The 9,946-nt window shown below is 30.1% G+C and overlaps 1 pseudogene; it reads right to left on the bottom strand.

The window, feature by feature from the left end:
* Positions 1–399: 399 nt before the first annotated feature.
* On the bottom strand, positions 400–9,741 carry LOC118648546 (annotated as a pseudogene).
* Positions 9,742–9,946: the final 205 nt, after the last annotated feature.

Genomic DNA, 9,946 nt, shown 5'->3' with positions numbered 1-9,946 from the left:
TTGTTTAATCCTACTTGAAATATTTGATCACATTTTACTTACTACGTTCTGACACTGTTTTTGCCGAGTTTGTCGGGAATTTGATGTAATACGGATCAAAGACCTGGTCAGCAGAATAAACTTTAGAAGTAGTCGTACCAGGTATTGAAGAACTAATAGATTGTGTATCACCAGGTATTGAGCGAACTAATAGGTTGTGTATCAACTCTTGAATCGGTTGAATGGAATTAAAAGAAAGGATTATCAAGATTACTAGGAAAGAAATTAGTATTAGGAGTAGAAGTTTGTGATAGAGTAAAAAATGGGTTTACGTTATCTCTTATCGTTGTCTTTTCTGTTGTCACTTGTTGCAGGAAAGGATTATTCAAGATACCTGCACTAAGCCGAACGTCGATTGAATTTTTTTTTCGTTCTTCAAGTCATCATCTAAAAAATATTTTATCAAAGTTATAAAAAATTATAAACATTTGTAAAAAAAAATATATATATACATATAATTATATGTGGATTTTATAAATATAATGATGTATTTTATAATTATTTTAAATTATTATTTTATAATGTAACATTCCTTAACATAATTACAGCGTAGAAATTTCATTTTTAATGTTTTATTCAAATATTTTTTATAATGTTGTGAACAACTTAAAATTACATGTTTGAAAAACGTTACACATTATCAAATATTGTAAATTAAATGTTTGTGTAAATGATATCTTTACTGGTGATATCGAATAAAAGTAAAATAATGCAGTCATTCTGACGATGTGTAACACTTGAAATGAAATATTTACAATAATCTTGAATTTTTTCTACCTGTGGAAACAAACAAAAGCCGCATTGAGAATCAAAAGATCGCAAACAAAACAAAACGCAAATCCATCACTGAAGAGAAACATACGCGTGAAAATCACACAAGGATATCCAGTATTCGATGTCAAGATATTATAACGACATAAGCTGCTGCGACGATTAACGACGGAATCTGCGTGCGTCTCTCTCTCCAATTTCTCCCTCCTGATTTTACGGAGAATGGTAGAAGGTGATAAATAAAAAAAGTATACAGATACGAAGAGGAGAAGAGAGTGCTTGGAAGATTAGAGTGGGGAGCAGTCCCTAACAGTACTGGGATCATGACCCTACCAAAGATATCGTTGTAGAAGTTGGAAAGTTTTAGTTGAAATTAAAAAAATAATAATTACGTTAATAATTAAATTGTAAAATCTTAACAAAGTATTATATGTTAAAATGTTGATAATACAATTTATAAAATGTTTTAAACATAATAGTAATTTTATAAGTATACATAATAATTTAAAAACAGTATATTTTAAATATGAACATTTTATCTTTCATATAAAAATTAACACAATTTATTTACTATTGTTATGTTAATAATATATTTTTGAAAAAATAAAATTAGAAACAGAACCAATAAAATATTTAATTTTAATTTCTTGTAACATAATAGTTTTATAAATAGTTTTATTAATATAATTATATTATTAAACTGAAAGTTTATTAATAATGATTCGTTTTGAAAATACAAAGTTGTCTTTGGCTTGTAACATTCTCGATAAAATAAGAAAAGAGAAGGAAGGAAAGAAGAAAGAATAAATGCGAACTGATATTTGCCAAGGAGAAATATCAAATAAGTATACTGTATACTTCGATCAACTTCGATCAATTTAATTGATTAATTGGGAATCTCCGATTCTGACGCAATTGGTCGAAGTGGATAAACCAGTTAGTTACATTCCGCACAAACTGACGATATAAGAAAATATAAAAAAATTGGAAAAAACAAGCAACTCTGACATTACTCATCAATGTACAGAAATGCTTGTAAATATGCAAATAAAAAATAATAATTTCTCCGTACATTGCACGGAGAAATCGAAGTAGAAATAAAAGAAGTACAAGCAAGTACAAGTTACTTAATAATAAATAAAATGCAAATTAATCAATATTTAATAAATTAAAATATTGGACATAATATAAATTATTACATAAAGTAGATGTACACACACATACGTGCGCATATAAAAAAATGCATAAAAGATTTTATTATATTTTGATAAATGCAAAAATGCTTTATGTTCTTTTTTTACTTGATGCTCATATGATATTACAAAACCATTTCAATTTTATTTAAAAAAAATTACTTTAACTTCTATCTTGTAAATTCTGTGTGTGATTGAATAGAATTTTTCATATATAGTTTCTCTGACAAATCGGAGAAATGACAAATTCCACATTTTACAAAAAAAAATGTAAATTTGTTTTTATTTATTTCTCTTTAGTTAATTTTTTGCAACTCCTTGTTATTCTGATTAAGACAAGCATTAAAAATACGAAATAAAATGTTTTATGATAATTTCGTGTCTTTGTAGCATTACCGCACAGACTAGATTAAACAACATCCTAGGTGAGACATTTAATTGTTTCGAAATTCTGAATATGAGCCAAAAAACCTGTTTTAATTTTTAAGTTCCATGCTAAATAAAATATGTACGACTCAAGCTACAATAAGTTAGAGATAATAACATCATAAATAAGATTCAAAGCCACATCATATCGTAATCAGGATAACAGCAAAAATAGTCGGAATAGATGATTAATTTATGATGCATTATACGTTACATACGATTGTACAGAGCTACATTACACCTTTTAATAACTTATAACTTGTATAATTTTATAAATTTCTTTTAACATACCTTTCTTTTTTTATTCAATTTTATTAAACTAATAAAAATACAAAATTTAACACAAAGGATACATATACTATAAAAATTTCATTAAAAAATAAATTAAAAAATAAATTTTTGACAAATATGTTTACAGTATTCATTTTATGCAATTTTTCAAAACATGTTTGATTGAAGTAAAATTATATAATAATTATAATATTAAATTTATTGTTATTGATACCAAGTTTGAAGTAAATCTCAATTGACATTATATCTTACCTTTCAAAGTCGATTGGTCTATCCTTTTCGCGGAAATTGAGTTTCCACGATAGCGTACATGTACAGTATAATAATAATGATCCTACGTAACTTCTTCAGTGAAAAAAATATCTAATCACGATTCGTTTTGTTAACGTCAATCATCTTTCTTTTATGGTACAATTCAGTTATATAAGATGGATATACGTGATTTCCCTGGCGACACTGTCACAATTTAGCAAAATGCAAATCTCGCCTCGAACGAAAGATCGAAATGTAAAATCAAAAAAGTATTAGGCCTAGAGAAAATTCTATCAAAACCGCTACGACTTTGGACCGAGAAAGAACTACTTAGAGATTGTTTTTAAAAACAAAAAATAGACATTAGAAAATTTAAGAAAATCTTAAAACATTAAATATTGTAGCAATTTCTGATTAAAATAAAACCCATAATATAAATTATGAATAAAAGATTAATTAAACGAGATTTGTTAAAATTATATATTTAATCAAAGTAAAGAGAAAATGTATATTACAGAATAGATGCAAAAATATGTACACATGACCTCTTTTTTTAGTACCTTAGCAATATTAAAAATCTATAATACATGTAATGTAAACTATAGATTAGTTATAGATTAGTAGATGTTTGCTAAATAACAAAAAAAAATCATTCAAATGTACATATATTTGTTTAATATGCCAAAGTTTAAAGAGAATAAGAAAGCATACATAATTATTTTATTTTAAAATAAAGAGAATATTTTGTTTAAACTAATTTAGAAATTAATAATAGATAATACAAATTTTGTTTCGCTTACAAGTATTTATTAGTACTTCATCCAATTATGTCTAATACATTATTTTTGCATTATTCTCAAAAATTTTATTCTTTTATTTATACTTAAGTCTTTTTTATTGTAAAATTTGATGACATATCTTATTTCCTTATCTATGATCCGTAATTTATCAAAAACTATACATTAACTATGAATCAAATCTTAAATCTCTTAATTTCGAAAGTGAACATCAATCCTATATTTTATATTAATTCAGATTTCCATGTGATTATTCTATTTTTTCATCTCAGTATTCTAGTCCAAATCGCAAACTGTATTGCATTATCCTAATCACATTGTTTTAATTATCTATAATTTTCTAACAATATTTAAAGTAAATAAACATTTCTTAAAAATTGCAAAATTATTCTCATATAAGATAAATAAACGTTATAAAATAATAAAAAGAAGAAACTTGCAAATGCTATAAATTTCTTAATCTTAAATTGATTTCACTGGCAATACAAACGAAGTAAACAGGTAATTGTCACAATTAACGATTCAATACAACTCTCCTTTTTACCAATCGAACGAATTAAATTTCGCAGTGTAACATAGAAAAATATTGTAAAGTCGCGCGTGTCTATTTGATGAGTATGTCGCGTCTCGTAATAATATTTGTACACAATTCAATGTACGCGTTATATAGTTTCTTCATAAGCGGAACACAAATGAAATGAATCTTTTGTACAATTTAACATTTCATATAAATAATAAATTATGAAATGAATCTTTTGTACAAGTTAACATTTCATATAAATAATGAATTGAGGTGCTTAATGACAGTCATGGATGATGACGAATGAATTCGGTTTTCGTAATCATACGTAATCTCCACGCTGACCGGTATATCCTTCTTTCTCGTAAGTACCAGATGTATTGAATTTACCTCAACCATACGCGCGATTAAATTACCAGTTCTCGAATGATTCACCAATCTACCGAGTTTTTCAGTCTGTTACATCAACACTCGATATTTTGATCTTGTGCGAGTCTTCTTTTTCTTCTCTATCTCCTGTTCCTCTCTCTTTTCTCTCTTTCTTTCATTATTTCTATTCTTATTGCCTGTTGCCTGGCATTATGCAAGGTTCACGCTCTGTCGATAGTTATAGCGTTTTCGATCGGCTTGGGTTAATCGCTCCGGGAGCGATTAATAACGTTATAAGGCCAATCACAGCCATTCTTCTAAAGAAGGAATAACTGTGATTAACCAGTTCAAAAGAAAGGAACCTGAGACGGGTTAACCCAGTACCGGTCGAAAACGCCATTAGTCTATGCTCGAACCCGACTATTAATTATCTCTGGTCAAAACGTAGAGAGGATAATCACACAGAAAACCAACTGATGTAATTACAAATATGTATTTAAACATTACATATGTGTAATGTTTAAACTTAATTTAAACGTCCGCTCCGAATTGTTTTTTTTTATTCAATAAGCATTAAGTAAGTAATAAAAACTTACCAACTGTGTTAATTATTTATACGTCGTCTGATTGCCATCGAATGTTATACCATGTATACGCAATTCTATTTGAATTTTATTCTGCAAGCTGCGCCAATAGCATTGGGAATATTATTAGTATAGCAAAACATTCCATTATCGATATGATGAACCTCTTTATATCTTTTATCATTTCTTCATTTGAATATTTGACTCCGACACAGAATACAAATAATGTGTGGCGAGAACCAAACGCCAACTTTTTCTTCATCAGTATAGGTCTCGGCATTTTGAGTATCGTGCTTAAAAAATTAATAAGTTAATTATTGTTTATGGCAGGTAAACATACAGGTATAATTTTAGTAGACATAGTATAAATTAGTATATTAGTCATAAAAAAAATACTTACTGACAAGTGGTGCATATTGAATTGAACTTGCAGAAAACTGAAAAAATATAATTAATATAAATATAAATTAATACAGAAATAAGTTTAACACAAAATATTCAATATTATTTAAATGTAATTTTATATCTTCTATCATTTTATATGTTGAAATACTCTTATAATAAATTATCAATACAACTTTACACTTACTTGTAAAACATTTAGAACAAACATATCCAATATCAATAAGCTCCTGATGACAAAAACATGCTGCTCTATAATCCACTTTTACTGGCGAAGGAAGAACCAATTCTGACCTAACACTAGGATCAGGCAGGAAAACACACTAAATTATAAAACAAATAATTAATTATGACGTATATTATAATTTGCGTTAATTATGATAAAATTAAGTGTAAACAGTTTACCAATAAATCCTGCAGTAATTCATCAAGCTGTAGCACCTTCAAATAATTACCACCAGTAATGTGACAGCCTTGTTGCAATACTATCAGCTCCTGATCCAGACTGCACACATCTAAAATGACATTCTGAAAGCAGTGTCAGATGAATCTCTTTGCATTACAAATCAATTCTGTTATTGTAATAACATAAAAATTCAATAAAAAGACAAAAAACCATTCTCTTTGCAGTGAAGAATATATTTATGTAGTTCATGTACTGAGTTGCTGAGTTGTTGCTGGTTGTAATGACTAGTATTCTAGTCTGACGCAACTCTGACCAGCTATCTGTTCTCTCTCTAATCGAGCGATATAGCATAATGCCATGCTGAGCGCACCAGAGATGAGACTTTCTTTGTTCAGTGGAATATCCGTAGGGACTTCGTTGATAACCTGCTGTAATTGTTGACACACTGTACGTTCCACCATGATAAACTTTTCATACTGGTCATCCATCTGCCTTATTTCTGCTGTGGTTTCATAAGGGTAGAGGAATTTAGCACTGTGACCATGGCATGCCATTATTGCCAATTCATTATTAGATGACTGCACGAGATGAGCTTTCGCAAAGATAATTGTGGAGTCTAAACACTGTGATAGTATCTTCATTTCTTGCTTTACTATCCGTTGTAATGGATTTACATCCAGAATGATCACCAGTAAGCTCGTCTCTATTTCTATATATTTACAAATAAATAAGTAAACAAAAACCGTTATTAAATAAATAATTACAATTAAATTCAATAAAATAAATGGCTTAAATTTATACATATATAGAAACATATCCACGCAAACGTAAGTTGCCATTTTGTTGGTCTCTTCCAGAGAAAAACCTGAGACTTGAGAGCTGCTATGGGGTACGGGCCACAGCACTTTTTTTTCTATTTCGTAATGTCTTCCGTCCCTCCTTGATTGCGTTCCAAAACTTTCTTCTTCTTTTTAAATATAGGCCTGTTCTTTGTCGCTGCACTGCTGTACTGGTAATAGGCAATAAGTTAGAATGGGAAAAGATATTTCTGTCAAAGGCTGTTTTCCTTTTACGGAACACAATCGACACAAGTATCGTTCTATCTTTGTTACTCATTGAACATAAAAAAGATAGAACGACGCTTGTGTCGATTGTATTCCCTAAAAGAAAAGCAGCCAGGGTCCAGCGTGCTGTCCCATGGGCCTCGGAAAACGGAATCGGAAAGGCGGAATGGAGGGGATCAACCAATTGTAAGCTTTTCGTTCCGATTTTCAACCATGGGGCTCCCCATGGAGTGAGGGTGCTGTCCTATGGCAGCCGGAATCCGAAAAACGGAAAAGTAATAGAGAAAAGATCAGCCAATCAGAAATTTTGCGCGTTTCTTCTAGTAGACAGTTAGGCACGTTCAAAAGAACACAACAGAGATTGATTTTTAACTTTTCATTTCATTTGACAATATTTTCGAAAATCTTTTTCACCATGAATAAAAACATATCAATGGTAAATTAATTTGATTATTTTATTTACTGTAATTATAATTTTTTGTAAGATACGTATTTTATTAAAAGAAATAATAATTAAATATTCTTGTAAATATAAAATATTAGGTTATTAAATAAGCAATATATTTTGTGTCAAGTTTTATTTTTAGTTTAAAAGAAAAAAAAACACTTTATTTGAAATTAAACTAGAGGAAGAATATTAGAAATAGTTAAGAAAAAAATAAGAAGAGTAAAAAGAAAAGTAAAATAAAGTAAGTCATTTATACACATGTACATAAATTATAATGACGTATGCTAGATTATAAAGAGTGTTATTGTCAAATTAAGAGAGGGAGGGAGGGTGAGAGAGGGAGAGAGAGAGAATACACAAACATACCCAGCAAGCAAAATGCTAGCAGCTTGCCGGCAATATGCCAGCAAACTCGAGCATGATATCGCAGCAGATTTCAATCTGCTGCTTCCTCATTAAGCTTAGTTTCTACAAGCACAGATTATCAACAGAAAATATTGATAGAAATACAGCAAAAATCCAATATCATCTGCTACCATAACATGACAGCAAATTCATAGTAAATATCGAACACAATCTGACAAATTAAACTTTAAACGCAGAAAGACAGCAAAAACGAAGCATGAAATGCTATCACGCTGCGACACCAGAAACGCGGCGAAGATACAGCACGATGTGTCACATGAAGTACTGACAGCAAAAATGCAGCAGAAATCGAGCAGAGCCTGCCGTCATGACATGCCGGCGAAAACGCAGCAGATATAGAACGCGATCTGCTTTATCGGTTGTGACGGCAAAAACATAGCAGAAATCGAGCACCAAGCTGTCGTCACAAGTAATCGGAAAAATATAGCAAAAATTTAACACGATATGACGTATTATTAATAATTTTTAATTAGTAAAATAAATAATTAATGTATGCAATGTACATATGTTTATTAATATTATTATTACATTTAATTTACATTATATAATTTTATAAATTTGATGATATTTAATTTACATATACATTACGAATTATATATTTTATGATTATATACTTAAATTTAAATGTGGCGTTTTCAACTGACTGCAGAGAGTTAATTAAACCCAAGATGATATCACATGCAAGAACCGTCCAATTTGAACTTTTTTTATATAAAGGTGGAAATCTTTGAGAAGACTTCTGGGAGGATCAGGTCCGGGAAGTGTGGGATTCGACGGGAGACACGTCGGGCGATCAACCTTACTACCGCCCACTCACTAAAATCATCTATTATAGAGGATTCATGGCTCCTGCACACAGGACGCGGCAAAGCGGCATCGCGGTGGCCAATCACCGTCTTGCTTTTTTATTAAATACATATATGTATTATCAGAAAAGCAAGACGGTGATTGGCCACCGCGATGCCGCTTTGCCGCGTCCTGTGTGCAGAAGTCATCACACATCTGATGTAGCAAACTCGCGTTCTATACCTGCCGCGTTTTCGCCGTCATGTCATGACGGCAGGCTCTGCTCGATTTCTGCTGCATTTTTGCTGTCAGTATTTCATGTGATACATCGTGCTGTATTTTCGCCAAGTTTCTGATATTGCAGCGTGATAGCAAATATGTCAAATTTCTAGCTACATTTTATTAATTTAATGTGACATCATGACATATCTGTTTTTTTATTTAATTTTTAGTGATATATTGTGTCAACACACAATGTCTGATTTTTGTTTTGTTAATGTCTTTAAATTTTGTTGTACTTTAGCTGCATTTTTGAGGGCACATTGTGACGCAAAGTCTACTCGATTTTTGTCGTGTTTCTGTTAATGTTAGTTGAAACGGCAAACTGTAATTGCTTGCTGTCCAACTTTTGCCAGCATAATATGTGTCAAAATTTTTCAGTTTGTGCTCTCGGCAGGTTTGGCTATCTGGGTATGTAGGTTACATACCTTTTTATATGTAAATACGTACATATAAAAATAAATACATACACATAAAGACATTATTAGCAATGTTATTCTCTATTTTGTTGTTACCCGATATTCTTCCTTATTTCGTCTTTCTCTCTCTCTCTCTCTCTCTCACTCTTTTATAATAATTTCTTATTGCAAAAATATATATACTATCCAAATAAGATGCTTAATACTACAAAGCGTGATATCCAAACAAAATTACCTTTTAAAAAAAAGTAAAAAAAAGGCGCCAAGTGTGTGTGTGTGTGTGTGTGTGCGCGCTTCTAAGAAAAAACTATTATATTAGGTAAATTGTCTTATTATTCTATTGTTTTATTATCTTAGTGTTTTTTCTACAAAATGATTGATATGAACTAAATGCGCCAACTATGTGTCAACCTTGAAACGGAAAAAAAATAGACCAAGTACATAAACGCACGCTTTCAAAAATAAATTTAAGAT

The sequence above is a fragment of the Monomorium pharaonis genome, unplaced genomic scaffold (assembly GCF_013373865.1).
Source record: "Monomorium pharaonis isolate MP-MQ-018 unplaced genomic scaffold, ASM1337386v2 scaffold_503, whole genome shotgun sequence".
Lineage (NCBI taxonomy): Eukaryota > Metazoa > Arthropoda > Insecta > Hymenoptera > Formicidae > Monomorium > Monomorium pharaonis.
The sequence above is the reverse complement of the archived record's forward strand: the minus strand, read 5'-3'. Positions and strand labels throughout refer to the sequence as shown.